Genomic DNA, 14,010 nt, shown 5'->3' with positions numbered 1-14,010 from the left:
TCCCCTCGGGGAAAGGAAAAACCTGCCTTTTGAATTCATCGCAGGCTGCTTTTTTTCTTCTCTATATGTGGCTGGAGAGCACCAGGAAACAATAACACAGAAGGTGTTTAGAAAAAAACAACAAACAAAACAAAACACAGCAGGGTATTGGTACAAAATACGTGTTGGAATAATAGGAAAGTGCTCAGAGAACAATCACAAGAAATGCGGCTCTTTTAACAAGCTGAGGATAAAAAAAAAAAAACAATTAAGTGCTCAAAAACAAACACATAAATCTCAGTTAGCAGCACTTCTGTGCTCCAGTGCTGCGGAGCAGTAAAAGCAGAGCAAAGTGCCCTGGTGAAATGTAAAGCAACCCAGCCACTTTTGCCCAGTGAAAGCCACATATAGACTGCAAAACGTATGGTGCTAATGAACAGACTCATCAATCACACCAGCGTTTCCTGAGGACAAAAGCGAGCCTTGCTCTGTTTCCCTGGCTTCACTTCCACCCCAGTATTTCATTCCTCTCAGACCACGCTGGTTCTCTCTCAATTTCCTTTGTTGTCCTTCGGTGCAGGCACCGAAGTGGCTTCGAGGTGAGTGGGTTTGACCTTTTATCGGTCGCATTTGTGCTGCAGGAGGAGCCACACAGCTCTGACCATCGCAGCTGCTGCTGTAACACACAGGGCTCCAGTTCCCTCAGCCTGTCCTCGTAGCCATCACCAGAGAACGTTTCTGGCATTCCTGAGTTTCTCTTTCCCACTATGTGCACAAAGCCTGGTGGATTTGGGTAAAAATTGCTACTTCTCCAGCTGCCTGAGAGCTGCAGGACCTCAGAAGGGCTCTCATGGTACGTGAGGCATGCCCAGAGCAGAGCTCTCCAGCTGCTCCTGAGCAGGTCTCTGTCCTTTTCTACTGCCTTCTTTGTTAAAGCACAACCAGCCCTACAAGTCTTGGGTTCGGCCCTGAGACAAATGTAGGAGAGCTTTACTGGAGAAACGGTTTTTCAAGGAACTGAGCCAGTCAGCATGTATTTATTGCCCACATAGCACATGTGTTATGTGGCTGACCTGTGTATACTCCTCATTTTTTGCCAATTTCAAAAATACCTGATGCAGAAGCAGAGCCCCCTGGTTGTGTTTCCTAGAGCCCACAACCACCCTAAGGGCAGCAGGAAGGCACCCATCCTAGGGCACCCATCCTAGGGCACCCATCCCTGCCCTCCTGGGTGAGTCCTGGGAGAAAGGAAGATGGCTGGGCAAGATGTAAACCCACAAGAAATGCGGTCATTCATTTTCTGGGTAGAACCTGTTCATGTAGAACCAGTAAAATTGTTAACTATTACATATCCAGGCAGAAATACAGGCTGGGGGGGGGGCGGAGAATGGCTGGAGTCCCAAGGAGAAGGACTTGGGGGTCGTAGTAGATGAGAAGCTCCACATGAGCCACCAGTGAGGACTGGAGCCCAGAGGGGCAATTGTGTCCTCGGCTGCATCAGCAGAAGTGTGGGCAGCAGGGCCAGGGAGGGGATTCTGCCCCTCTGCTCTGGTGAGACTCCCCTGGAGTGGTGTCCAGTCCTGGAGCCCTCAGCACAGGAGAGACATGGAGCTGTTGGAGAGGGGCCAGAGGAGGCCATGGAGATGATCCAAGGGCTGGAGCAGCTCTGCTCTGGAGACAGGCTGGGAGAGTTGGGGTGTTCAGCCTGGAGAAGAGAAGGCTCCAGGGAGACCTGAGAGCACCTTCCAGTGCCTGAAGGGGCTCCAGGAAAGCTGGGGAGGGGCTTTTCACCAGAGAAAGCAGTGACAGGACAAAGGGTAATGGTTTTAAAATGAAAAATGGGAGTTTTAGGTCAGACATCAGAAAGAAATCCTTCACCATGAGGGCAGGAAGGTGCTGGCCCAGGTTGCCCAGGGAAGCTGTGGCTGCCCCATCCCTGGCAGTGTTGAAGGGCAGGTTGGATGGGGCTTGGAGCAACCTGGGCTGGTGGGAGGTGTCCCTGCCCATGCAGGGGGTTGGATCTAGATGATCTTTAAGGTCCCTTCCAACCCAAACCAGCCTGTGGTTGTGATTTATGTATGTCATAGACTTCAACAATGAACAGTTTTTTCTTTAAATGAATTGGTGCTGTTACACTCTTGCAGCCAGCACAGTGCAACAGCAGCCCCAGTGTTCCTGCTTCCCAGTTTAACTTGTACAGAGATGGAACCACAGCTACAGTAGCATGTGACAGGATCATTGTCATCTGACTGAAGACTATTGAATCATTTCTTAACAACTGAAAATACACCTTTTGGCCTAAAAAAAAAAACTTATCTCTTTGGATTATTGCACAAACACTGGTTTCTGCAGAAGACTGCATTGAATCTAAACAAATCAGGCATCTTGCTGAGAGCAAGGTACTCAGTTACTGTCTGTGGTTACTGTCACTGTAGTTTAAACTGAAGCCGTGATGGTCACACCCTTCCCCTCCCCACCAGTTTCAGTGTATTTTACACATTTAGCAGCCTTCTCCTTTCTCCTCTTTTGTGGGCCTCACCTCCCCTCAGGCCCAAGGAAGGGAGAGAACATTCTTTCAAGCCAGGAACTGAAGCATAGGAAGGGTAGCTGGTGAACTGTACCACGCAAGCAGCAGAAGTAGGAATTCCAGGCCTTATTTCCTTTGTGGAAAACATCCAGTCTCCTTCAGAGTGCCAGAGGGAAGGAAGTTAAAAACCTGTCCCTGCAGCAGAGGCTGTGGAGGAGAGGGGTTTTTTTGTGGCAGGAGGGCACCAGGCCCCCAGGCTCCACTCCTGCTTCTCCAGTCTCCCACAGACAAGAATTCCACAAGACTTCCAAATCCTGCTGCACCCCACAGCCTTATGATTTAATGAAAACCAAAAGGAGCAAGTTTAAATATAAATAAGTTTAATAAATAGAAGTCACTGAAAAAAACACATGTTAAACAAGCAGTGAGAGGGGATTTACAATTTTAAAAATGGTGTATTCTTATTATACCTTGGCCCCAGCCACCTCTGATGTTTCAGGTTAGCATATCCAGATCCTGAAAAAAAGTACTTCCCCAGTAGTCCCACTGAAATTGTGCTCTGGAAATTTCCATCTTCTCTCTCTTTCAAATAGGCATCTTCAGAACAGCACCAACAGCAGCATTTCTTTCCTTTTAACGACTCCTGCTGCTGCAGTGAGCCCACACCTGCAGCAGAACATGACAACCACTTGCCTGTAATAAAAAACCACACAGTTAACAGGAGTCAAAAAACCCAATTCAGCCATTACCAGTGACCAGTTAATTAGCTGGCCTTTATTGTTATACGAAAGATGCAGTATGAAACAAAACGTCTCCAGCAGTTTTTTTAGCGTTCTGACTGCACATTGTCTGCATCCCATCTAGGATTAACTCCACCCAGGAGGAGTTACTCCACTCTCAAGCATGCAGGGTGCTGCCAACCCCGGCTCCCCCCAGCGCCAGAACAGCGCCGCGGTGCCAGGAGCGACTCAGCAGCTCCTTTCTCTCCCAGCAGCATAACACTACCCCAGGCACTGAGCAGCAACGGGGAGCTGACTACCGCTGGAGGAAACAACTTCAACCCGAGTTTTCAACGGGCAGAAGGGAGTACAGGCTCAAAAGTACATCCCTCCGGTGTTGCAAGCCTCGCTCCTAATGCTTTCTCTCATCAAGGGCTTCCTCTAGCCCACAGGAAGCACTGCCTGCTTTGCTAGGTGAACCAGTTTATAGTTCCCAGCCCCGAGGCTGGCACAACAGCGTGCTCACAAGCCAGCAGAGGCCATTTGTTTTACTCAGTAAGGCAGGAGGAGAAGCCTTGTGGCCCATCTCCCCTCGTTAGCTTGTGGAGAGAACTCACCCACGTGGCTCAGCCGCTCCTCAGCAATCCCGGCGCAGGTTATTCCTTCACATCTCCTCCCCACAGGGTCACACTACGGCAGAACTCGGGGGTTTCACACACACGACGGGCACCAGCCAGGGTTTACCTTCCCAGCGGCTCTTTGCTACCCCAGACCTCCGAGCCACGGCCCGTCCCTTCCCACGCCTCAGCCACGGATCAGCTGGCAGCCCTGGAGAGCACACCAGAGAAACATCGCTTCAAATATTCCATCACATCTGCGTTGATAGAACTAAACAGCTGGGATCTGGCTTGCGGAAGGGGGGAGGGGGGGAAAAACCCAACCCAACCGAATAATAAGCTGAGAAATTACTTCTAAACGGCAGGGCCTGGACACAGGACCCTCCGGTCGCAGGGCCCGGCAGGCGGGCGGCCAGCGCGGGACAAGGGGCACGGCCGGCTTCCAGCCCTTACAAACCATTAAAAAATAAAAAAAATAATAAAAAAAAGGGGTTGGGGGAATATTAAACGGGGCGTTTTCCGTTTCCAGAGCCCCGGGGAGGGGGTGAGGCCTCCAGCCCCCGGTGCTCCTCACCTGATGGCGGCAGGGGAGGGAAGGGAGGCCCGGGCAGCTCATGGCGGGAGGAAAGGGGAGGCCTGGGCACCTCACCTGATGGCGGCAGGGAAGGGAAGGGGAGGCCCGGGCAGCTCATGGCGGCAGGGAAGGGAGGGGAAGGGAAGGAAGGGCAGGCCTGGACCCCTCACCTGATGGGGGGAGGAAAGGGAAGGGGAGGGGAGGCACCTCACCTCATGGCGGCAGGGGAGGGGAGGCCTGGGCACCTCATGGCAGGAGGGCAGGGAAGGAAGGGCAGCCCAGCCCCTCACCTCATGGCGGCAGGGGAGGGGAGGCCCGGGCACCTCATGGGAGAAGGGAAAGAAAGGGGAGGGAAGGGGAAGGAAGGCACCTCACCTCATGGCGGGAGGGAAGGAGGAGGCCCAGCCCCTCACCTGATGGCGGCAGGGAAGGGGAGGGCAGGCCCGGGCACCTCATGGCGGGCGGGAGGGAAGGAAGAGGCAGGCCCAGCCCCTCACCTGATGGCGGCAGGGAAAGGAAAGGAAGGGGAGGGGAGGCCCCTCGCCTCGTGGCGGCCGCTCCATCCCCCTCCGAGCCGCCCTCCCTGGCTCCCGCCGCTGCCGGGCTGGCTCCGCAGGCCCCGCGGGCCGGGCCGGGAGCCCCGGGGAGCTCCGGTGGGGCCGGTCCTGGGGCCGGGAGCCCCGGGGGGCCGGTCCTGGCGCGGGTGTCAGCCCTGCCCGCCGAGAGCGGCTCACGGCCTGGTTTAACCCCTCCTGCTGGTTCCCGGCAGCACAACCTCTCGGCTCCCCTCCCTCCTCTGTCCTGTTGTTTGAAATGTAGTGTTGATTTTGCATTCTAGTGTTAGAAACGTAGTGTTGGGTTTGGTTCACATATATATATATTCCAGTGTTAGGAATATATAGTTTGTTTGAGCACATAAATATAGATATACTTTAGTGTTAGGAATATAATAGTTTGTTTGAGATAAGTGAGGTATCTACACATTCCAATGACACCTGGAGTGGTTTATGGGCCAAGAAACTGAGGGACTGAATTGGGCTCCATCTGGGGGATCTGAACATGGAGCAGGATTTATGGCCCAAGATAAGGATGAACAAAGCTACTTCTATGTTGCTCTTCAGGGCAGGATGACACCAGGAGATTGTTAATTGGGAAGACAGGCAAGGGGGCAAGAAAGGTCAAAATTTTACCTTAAAAGGTAAAAAGTAACCTGCTAGAATGGAATGTATAAACAGGGGCGGGAAACTTATAGGATAATTTGAAGCGTCAGATGGGCTGTAAACCCTGGAGTGCCCAGCCAGGGGGGAAACAGGGGAGAGAACTTTGAGTGGGGAATAGGGAATATAAACCGTTATTCACCTTGCTATGGGTGTGCCTGCTTGTTTAGGTCACCCATTCTTGCAAGGATGTAAATGAACTGTGCTTGGCTGAAGGATCCGTGTGGGGCTGTCCTTGGCGCCACAGACGTTTCTCACACTGTCGCTGGGCATTTCCCTCGGCGGGGGTTAAGGATGTTTCTGGAGCCTGTCGAGCTGCTTTGAGCACAAACTGCTGGCCTGTGCCGGGTGCGGGGAGTTCAGGGGAGGCTGTGTCTAGACTAGAGCTCTCTGAAGGCTGGCTGTGCTTTGTGGTCATTGGCATCTCTAACCTGGCTTGAAACAAAGCATCTCGGCCCCTTCAGTCCCCAACACAGCACCTGCCGGAGAAAAGGGCAATGTCTTTTGCTTCCACCTGGCTACAGGGAACAGCCAGCCGAGCTGGGACCTCGGTGTGGGTGTTTGCTGACACCGGCTGTGTCCTGGGAGAGGGGGAAAGCCAACACAGCTAAAGCAGACGAAGCCACCACGAAACCAGCTCTCGGATTGTCAAGGCTCCTTGCTGCTGGCAGCCCACAGCTGCTTCTGAGCCGGCTCTTCCTCCCTCCTGTGTCTGAAGTACAGTATCAGGGGTAAGCAGGGAGCCAGCTCCCCTGCACCCCTGCTCCCCCCGAGCTGGGCCTTGACTTCATTTGTTCCAGCTTCATAATGGGTCCTGTGTTTCCTGCGCTGGTTCTCCGTGTCCCTCTGTGTGTATCTCAGCACTGAGATTTCTGTGGGTGCTTGCAGCAAAAGGTAGCCCTCAGCACCCAAGCAGAGACAGGAGTCAGATTCTTCAGCCTGGAAAAAATTGATTTTTGTAGCCAGATAATTGAACTAGAAGTATTAACTGAATGGATCGTTTTCACTCTCTCAAAGCAAGAACAGGAACTTTTCCGTTAGAGACAAATTTCCTCTTGTCCCCTGACGTCTTAAACCGGGGTGCTGCTGGGCTTTCTACCCGTCTGAACGGGAGCCAGGTGTTTCATCCCGCTCCAGGGGGGACCCTGCAGTTCCCAGTTCCCAGCTCTCATCACAAGATGGCATTACAGACTGAGAAGCTGAGCCGGCTCAGCTAATGCTTGGAGATCCTTCCCAGAGCCCGGGGTATCCAACCCCAGAAGAATCTGTGTCCTTACCCCTGCCAGCTGAGCTCCTCCAACCAGGTCTCAGCCTCTGATTCTTGCTTTTCATCGCATCCCTTTAGCATCCAGGCTGTGCTTTAAGCCCACGGCGTGTGGAATGCAGAGCTGCTGCTGTTACTCCTGTAACCAGCGAGCCGTCTAATTGCACAGATTTAAGCTAGTTATAATCTGGACAGTTACTGGCATGCAGGGTGCTTTCATCTTGACCAGCAACAACTCTGCCTCTTCCAGAGCCTCCTCTGACCCCGAGAACATGCTGCTAATCAGACCCAGTGGTGAAGCAATTTCAGGTGTGGCCAGAGGGAGCCAGGGGCAAATCATGAGCCAAACACACCTGACTCGGTTTGTTGCAAAGCACTGTCCAATTTATAACTGTCTTTTTTTGCCCAAGAGTGATTTGGGAGAGGAATGGTGAGTCTTTCAATAATTTACAGCTTCAAAATAATGACAAAAAGAGAAAAATCACTACTCTTATATATGTGTTTGTTGGTGTTTTTTTTTTTAAACATAGTGTTTATTCTGAGTTAGGTGTGTAAAGCCTCAGTGCAGGGTGAGATCCCCTCTTTATCCCTCCTGCTACCTCTGCCCTCCTGGGAATGCAGCCTGCCTGCCCATGGCACGACCCACAGCTCAGCTGGGTCCCCCTGGTAAAGAAGCTCCAGCCCCACAGGCTGCCCCATCAGCTCAGGGGAGGGCACCAGGTCTTGGCTCATGCCACCCCTTAACCCCTGTCACTGCCATCAAAGAAGGCAGCACTTTGCCCAGGCTGGGCTGCCCCAGTCGTGCTCACTTGCCAAGGGTTACACACAACTTGGCTCAGCACCAAGGGACTAACAGCCCTTGATGGCCCTGACCAGCCCCACCTGGCCCCCCTACACCCATAGGTCAGGAGCCCCATTTAAGCTCAGCCTTGGAGCCCCATTCCTCCTGAGGGATGGTGCTGCAGGAGTGCCTGGCTCCAGCCCTGCCTCTGGCCCTGCTCCTGGATGGACTCCTTGGCTCCTGGAAGAATCCTTAGATACATGTTATTGCTGTATCTCTGGCTCTCCTTTCCAGATGAATTTCAGATCCATGCCTCCAGTTGTCCTAGGCTCACCTCTTGTTCCTGGGTGAGTTCTGGATCTGAGTCATTGGAGCTGGGGCTGCTGCTGGGCTCTGTCACCAGCACCAGGCTGTGGGATTGTGCCTGCTGGTGATGTCTCTGCTGGGGTCACCTTGGCTTCCCTTCGGGAGCTGCTGGCCCTTCCTGCTCCCTCCTGGGCCCAGCATCTTGTTGTAAGTAAGTACAAAACCTCTTCATCTCTATGCTGACCCTGCTACCTGCGGCCCTTCCTGGGACTTGGTGGGAGGAAGCTGGTTTGCTGTGGCAGGAGGGGAAGGTGCAGGGCTAACGTGAGGCTTGTTGGATGCTCCAGGCTTCACCCACCGGTCGCTCCCTGTGAGAAGCATCCACGATCTAACTGCACCTCCTCCCCTGGCCAAGGGCCCTGCAGCCTCCCACCAGGGCTCGGTGTCTGTCTCAGAGGATGGGTGGCTGTGCTGTCTCCTGGGGTGACAGCCCTCCCTGGCCCAGGGGTGGCAGTGGGGCAAGATCTCTCGCTGAGCTGCCTCCGAGGCCGTAGCTGGACACGTCCCTGTGAGCAGCGCAGGGAAATGCCAGCCAGGCTGCCCCTTTCCCTGTGGAGCTGGAGAGCAGCCAGAACAGGTTACCCTCAGCTCATCCCACCGCCCAGGAGCACGGAGCCTGCCCTGCCTGCCCCCCTCTCCCTCCAGGCCTGCCAGGTTTCCATCCCACTGCCCCAGCCTCGCTCTTTTTCTTGCTCAAAACGTGCTCGGGCAGCGTGAGGAGCCTGTGCAGTTCCCCTCTGCTCTTGGCTGAAGCTGCTGCAGAGCAATTTATTTTTCCCTTTCGTGTCTGGCAGAGCCCCAAGGCTCCCATCCCTCCTCTCCTCCTGCTGAGCTTGCCCCTGGCCAAGTCTCCCTCCCTGGTGTCCCCTTCCCCTTCCAGCTCCTCTTCAACCCCCGTTTTTTCTCTTCTCTTTCTCCATCAGTGCTCCCATCCAGAAGACAGATTGCAAACTGTGACCTCTCTTACTCAGTGCCTTTCATCTAACAGATCCTGAACCACTGTCTCCGTGTGCTAAGTGTGATCTGCTAATCCTAGGAAGGGGGATCCCCTGGGACACAAGCCACCTCTGGGATCTCTGGCAGATCTTCTGCAGGATCTGTCTTGTTTGCAGATGTAGAAGTGGTAAAGCAGCTGCCTTGCTCCTGAGCACCAGCATCACAACTTGCTCTGCACCCCCAGATCCTCTTCATCTTAGGAATTCACACACACAGCAAGGCTGACCTGAGCAGATCTTCCTCCTCTTGGTGGTTCAACAGGCTCCTTCTCAGCAAGGAAAGAAGCTCTGTGGGGCAAGGAACAAGGTCTGGGATATGAAGTATGGTGGAGGTGACTTGGGAGAGGGTGTGCACAGCACTGACCTGAGCACTCAGGTGGGCTGCTCTGGATCTCTAATTACTCTAAAACATAGTATGATAATAAACTGTAGTTACTCTTAAGAGCCATTTTGCTGGTGCAGGTTTAATTCTGTGAGGTCTTGTAAAGTCTGGCTGGTGCCCTGGAGGGATTTATCCAGTGCTGGCACCTGGAGGAGGGTGGTGTGAGCATTGCCCATGTACCTGGGATTGTGTGGTGGGTAGAGATGAGAATGGACACCCCAGGAGAAGCATCAGCCCAGCATTTTGGAGTAGAGCTAACAAGAAACAGCTCTTTCCATCAAAGAAAAGGGGAAAAAAAAATAATCTTAATTAAGACAGAAACTCCCAAATAGGCTTTTTTTAAAGAAAAAGCCTACAAATATCATTTTTGCTTTGTTTTGGAAACTATTTTTGCTCTTCAGATTGTAAGATAGAACATGTTTGAATTGATGATGCATTTCACAACAAAAATATACCCCTTTTCATCCTGAAAAAGAAGAAATGGGTTGTATCAAAATTTTCAACATTATACCCCCCTTTTTCTTAACCCAACATTTTAAATTTAGCTGAAATGTCCTTTCTTGAAAGGAAACTCATGATTACATTTTTTTTTTTTTCCCCAGCAGCTTTAATTAGGATTAACAATTACAGCTGATTCTTAGCTGGGTGATAAACAGCTGGACTGAATCCACTCCTCAGCCCTCTCTGCTCTGGGACTTCCAAACAAGCTCCAGCACTAGGAGGACTTTAGTCCTCCACAACATTTTAGCCTCATCTAGTCACTGGAATTTATTTTTCTTTCTTTTTTTCCCCCTAGTCTTTTTCCTCTGAGGATTAGTTTTTTACCAGTGCAGCATCTCTAACAGTGAGGGAACTTTACAGTGAGTTGAGATCACATTGATTTCTTGAGGAAGAAGCTGCATACTAATTTTCCCCATTTTTCTCCCCTGAGGGACAGCAGGTAACAACTTCAGGAAGGCAACTGGGTTTGTAGATGTTATGTTCACTTACTGGGTGATAGGAAGGTCTGAGCTCTGTGGGATTGTATGGGGAGAGAAGGAAACCTTGGCTGGGGGTGAAGCTGGTGTTACTGGTAAAGGGAAGCACATGGGATTAAAGCAGGATGGGCTAAGCTTGAGAAAAACATTAGGTGAGGATTGGAGGATGGATCAGTCTATGGTCCAAGCCTAGAAAAAGGCCAGGAAGGGCATCCTGCTTGAACCTGACCTCCATCAGGCAGAGGGGCACCCTTGCTTGTCATGCACAGGGTGACACTTTCTGTAGCCAGCAGCTCAGGGGCTTGTTCTGGGCAGCTCTGGATCTGCTGGCCCAAGCTGTTGTGTTTGCTGCCTCTGCAGCAAAACCTGTCCATTAGCTGGAGGGTTCCTGGGCTTTTAACTACCCTGGAGGGCCCCTGTGCCCAGAAAAATGTGCTGCAGAGAATCCCAAGGGCTTTTCAGGACAGGAACCCAGGTCAAAGCTTTCTCAGATGGCATCCTAAAGGTGCCCAGGACCCTCTTTTCCCCATGGTGTGGGGCCAGGGGCTCAGCCACCCTCCCAGCAGCACTTCCCTCTGTGTCCAAAATGATTTTCATATGTTGCAGCTCTTTGGGGGCAAGGAAGGGAATGCTGTCTGAGCAGAGAGGAGGAAGGGCATAGTGGTGGGGCAGGGAGAGGACATTCAAGCCTGCTCTTCAAATCTCTGGTACAGGTGCAGATTTGTCCAGACTCCCTAGGCAGCCTTCAGAGAGCCAACAGACATTGGGGCATCCTCCTTTGCTGAAGCCAGTGTCCCCAGTGCCCACCACAGTTCTCCTGCTGCTGGTCCAGCACTGGTCACTGCTGCTCATCCCTGTGTTGGGTTGTTGCTGTCAAGGTCTGACCACTTCTCCCTGGAAACAAACCCACAGCCTGTCCCACCTCACGCCTCCTCCTCCCCTGCCAAACAGGTATTACCATCTTGGATGATTTTGAGATAGTATCAAGTGAGAGGGAGGTTTCCATATAAAACTCTGCCTGCAATTAATGGATTATGAGATCTTGTGAAAACTGAAGCCTTTCTTCATACTTCACACTTTCAGCTTTTCAGCTGTTGCTTTTTCCCTTCTGTTTGAATACATAAATCCTTATTGCTTGCCCCATTGTTTTTGCTAGTGTTTTCTCCCCCTGGTGACCTGGAGATGTGGCTGGCAGCACCCACTGCTCTTTGCCACCCAGTTTCCCCAAAAGCTTCACCCTGCTGAGCCCCCAGCAGACCCTGCCAGTCCCAGGCTGCAGAGAGCAGGGTGCTGTGGGCATGGCTTAGATACAAAACCAACCCAGGAGAGGGCCTGTAAAATGCCTCTTTATTTCCATATTTATCACTGAAGCTCAGATGAGTGAGGAATCTGGTGGAAAGTTGAGGTGAAACAGAAAGGAAATGAAAAAGTGGTGGGAAGCAGCAGCTCAGTCCAGAGCCTGGCAGCCTTTAGGGTTTCCACCAGCAAAAAGCCTTTCAGTTCCCCTGCTGTGCTGCTGCTGGGTGACATCTTCATTTCCCCAGCCACTGGGATGGATGGGGTAGCTGCAGAGACCCCTGGGCCTTCCCACTGTCTGATTCCAGCTGTTTTCCCAAAACCCCCAGTCTGGTTGTTGTGGGGATACAGAGCTGAGACCCTAAAAAGAAAGTTTGGTTTTGTTGGAGTTTTACAGGGCTGTTTTCTTCCTAAATGTTGGTAGGAAGCCAGAGCAGCAGCAGGATGTGATAAATGTCTCCAGGTAATGAGCATGGGGGTCATTTACTGGCACTGTGGTGGAAAGGAGTTGTAGAGGCTTTGCTGGAAAACTTGGGAGCATCCAGTGCTGGGCACTGGTGATGGATGATGATTTAAAGCCCATTTTTGCAGGGAATAGCTGCTCATAACTGTCCCCTCCTTTACGTGTGTGACATCCCCAAGATTTACAGTCTCCTGGTTTCCACCTCAGGGGAAGTGTTTTATGAGTTGCCCTGTGTTCACTCCTCAGCCCTGTGTGCTTCAAGCACAGGGAGGAGGAGGAGGCAGCGTGGGATGTGGCTCCTGGGGGTAGCAGATGGGAGCTTCCTGGGACCTTTCCAAAGATGTGAAACCTTCAGCCCTGGGATGAACTGCCTGCACCCAGGCTGGGGGAGCCTGGTTCAGCCCAGGCTGCTCTGCTGAGGCATAACCAGGATTGTGAAAGGGTCCCTGGGGGTCTCTGCTGCCTGTGCAGTCCCAGCCTGAGCTGGTGGGACTGAAAACCCTTCACACCAGTTACACACCTGGCAGGTCCCTCTGCTCTTGCTCCAGGCTTTAATTCTCCTCTCTGCTTCTGAATCATTTGTGCATGGCTTCCTAGGAAAGCAGCTCTGAATTGATCACAATTGCCACCTTATCTAATTTAATCCAAACCTGGTATCAGATGGGAGTGGGGAAGCCCGTGGGAAGCCTGCAAGCAGCAAACCACTTGGCTGTGATGAACAGCCTTGTTAATAACCCATAATGAAATGCTGGAGTCATCTGGCACTGTTGGGCTCTTGAAATATAAGGCAGAGCCTGCCCTCACTCCCCCAGTGAAGCTGCCAGGCTCCCACAAAGGCTGAGCTGTCCTGTGGGTGTTGTTCAAGAGGAAGAAGCATAGAATCATCCTGGCTGGAAGGACCTTGAAGATCAAGTCCAACCATAAAGAGTCATCACGGACTGACACCCACTGGGATCCTGAGCTGGGCCATTGCTGCAGCTCACCTGGAGACCCTTGTGCTTTGCTCCCAGCCCCATTGCCAGGGCCTCCTCCTGAGTGGGAATGGCCCCTTGGCTCATCACATCCCTTTTACTTCTCTGGAGCCTGTCCCAAATGGGGCAAGGCTCCCTTGGCCATGAGAATGGCTTCTCCTCTCCTGACATCCTCCCAGGGGAAAGGGCAATCAGACCCTCTTGGTGACAACTATTCTGTGCAGGAGCCCTTTGTCGTGGTGCCACCACTGAACTGCTGGAGAAGCTGGAAGGTGCTGAGGAGGGTCCCAAGGAGGGGAGGTAGCTCCAGCTGAGCACACTGTGGTCCTGGGCACAAACTCACATACCTTTCCCTGGAGAAAATCTGCATTTCTGGTGCCCCAAGAGTCACCTCAGTGCTGTTCCTTCAGTGATTGCACTGTCCTAGCTCCAGCTTCTGCCCAAGGGGCAGCAACTATTCCTTGAAATCAGGTAATTAGGGCCGGTCACAAAGGCAAGGAAAAGTTTTATTGACTTGCTCATGACAGTGAATCACACTGTGGTGTCAAGTTATTGATCTGGGCTTGTGCTGAGGAAGGGCAGGGCTGGCACAGTCCTGCCCAGGGAGAACCAAGCTCTCCTTTGCTGCTTCACTGCTGCTTAGGTGTAGGACTGCAAGTGACAGGTACTGCATCTGGGGAGGAACAACCCCATGGATCAGCTCAGGTTAGGGGCTGACCTCCTGGAGAGCAGCTCTGTTGAAAATGACCTCGGGGTTCTGGTGGACAACAGGCTGACCATGAGCCAGCAATGTGCCCTTGTGGCCAAGAAGGCCAGTGGTGGCCTGGGGGGCGTGAAGAAGAGTGTGGCCAGCAGGTCAGGGAGGTTCTCCTCCCCCTCTGT

General features: G+C 52.5%; 1 long non-coding RNA gene and 1 other non-coding gene across 2 annotated transcripts; both read right to left on the bottom strand.

Moving 5' to 3' along the window:
* Window positions 1-2,869: 2,869 nt before the first annotated feature.
* On the bottom strand, window positions 2,870-4,906 carry LOC127390000 (uncharacterized). The gene is made up of 3 exons (XR_007890789.1): window positions 4,792-4,906; window positions 3,843-4,053; window positions 2,870-3,199 (listed from the first exon to the last, which is right to left on the bottom strand). It is a non-coding gene; the product is annotated as an uncharacterized LOC127390000 (long non-coding RNA).
* LOC127390293 (small nucleolar RNA SNORA74) lies at window positions 3,351-3,552 on the bottom strand. The gene has a single exon (XR_007890836.1). It is a non-coding gene; the product is annotated as a small nucleolar RNA SNORA74 (small nucleolar RNA).
* Window positions 4,907-14,010: the final 9,104 nt, after the last annotated feature.

Source organism: Apus apus, chromosome 13 (assembly GCF_020740795.1).
Source record: "Apus apus isolate bApuApu2 chromosome 13, bApuApu2.pri.cur, whole genome shotgun sequence".
NCBI classification, from domain to species: domain Eukaryota; kingdom Metazoa; phylum Chordata; class Aves; order Apodiformes; family Apodidae; genus Apus; species Apus apus.
This window is presented reverse-complemented; position numbering and strand designations above follow the sequence as displayed.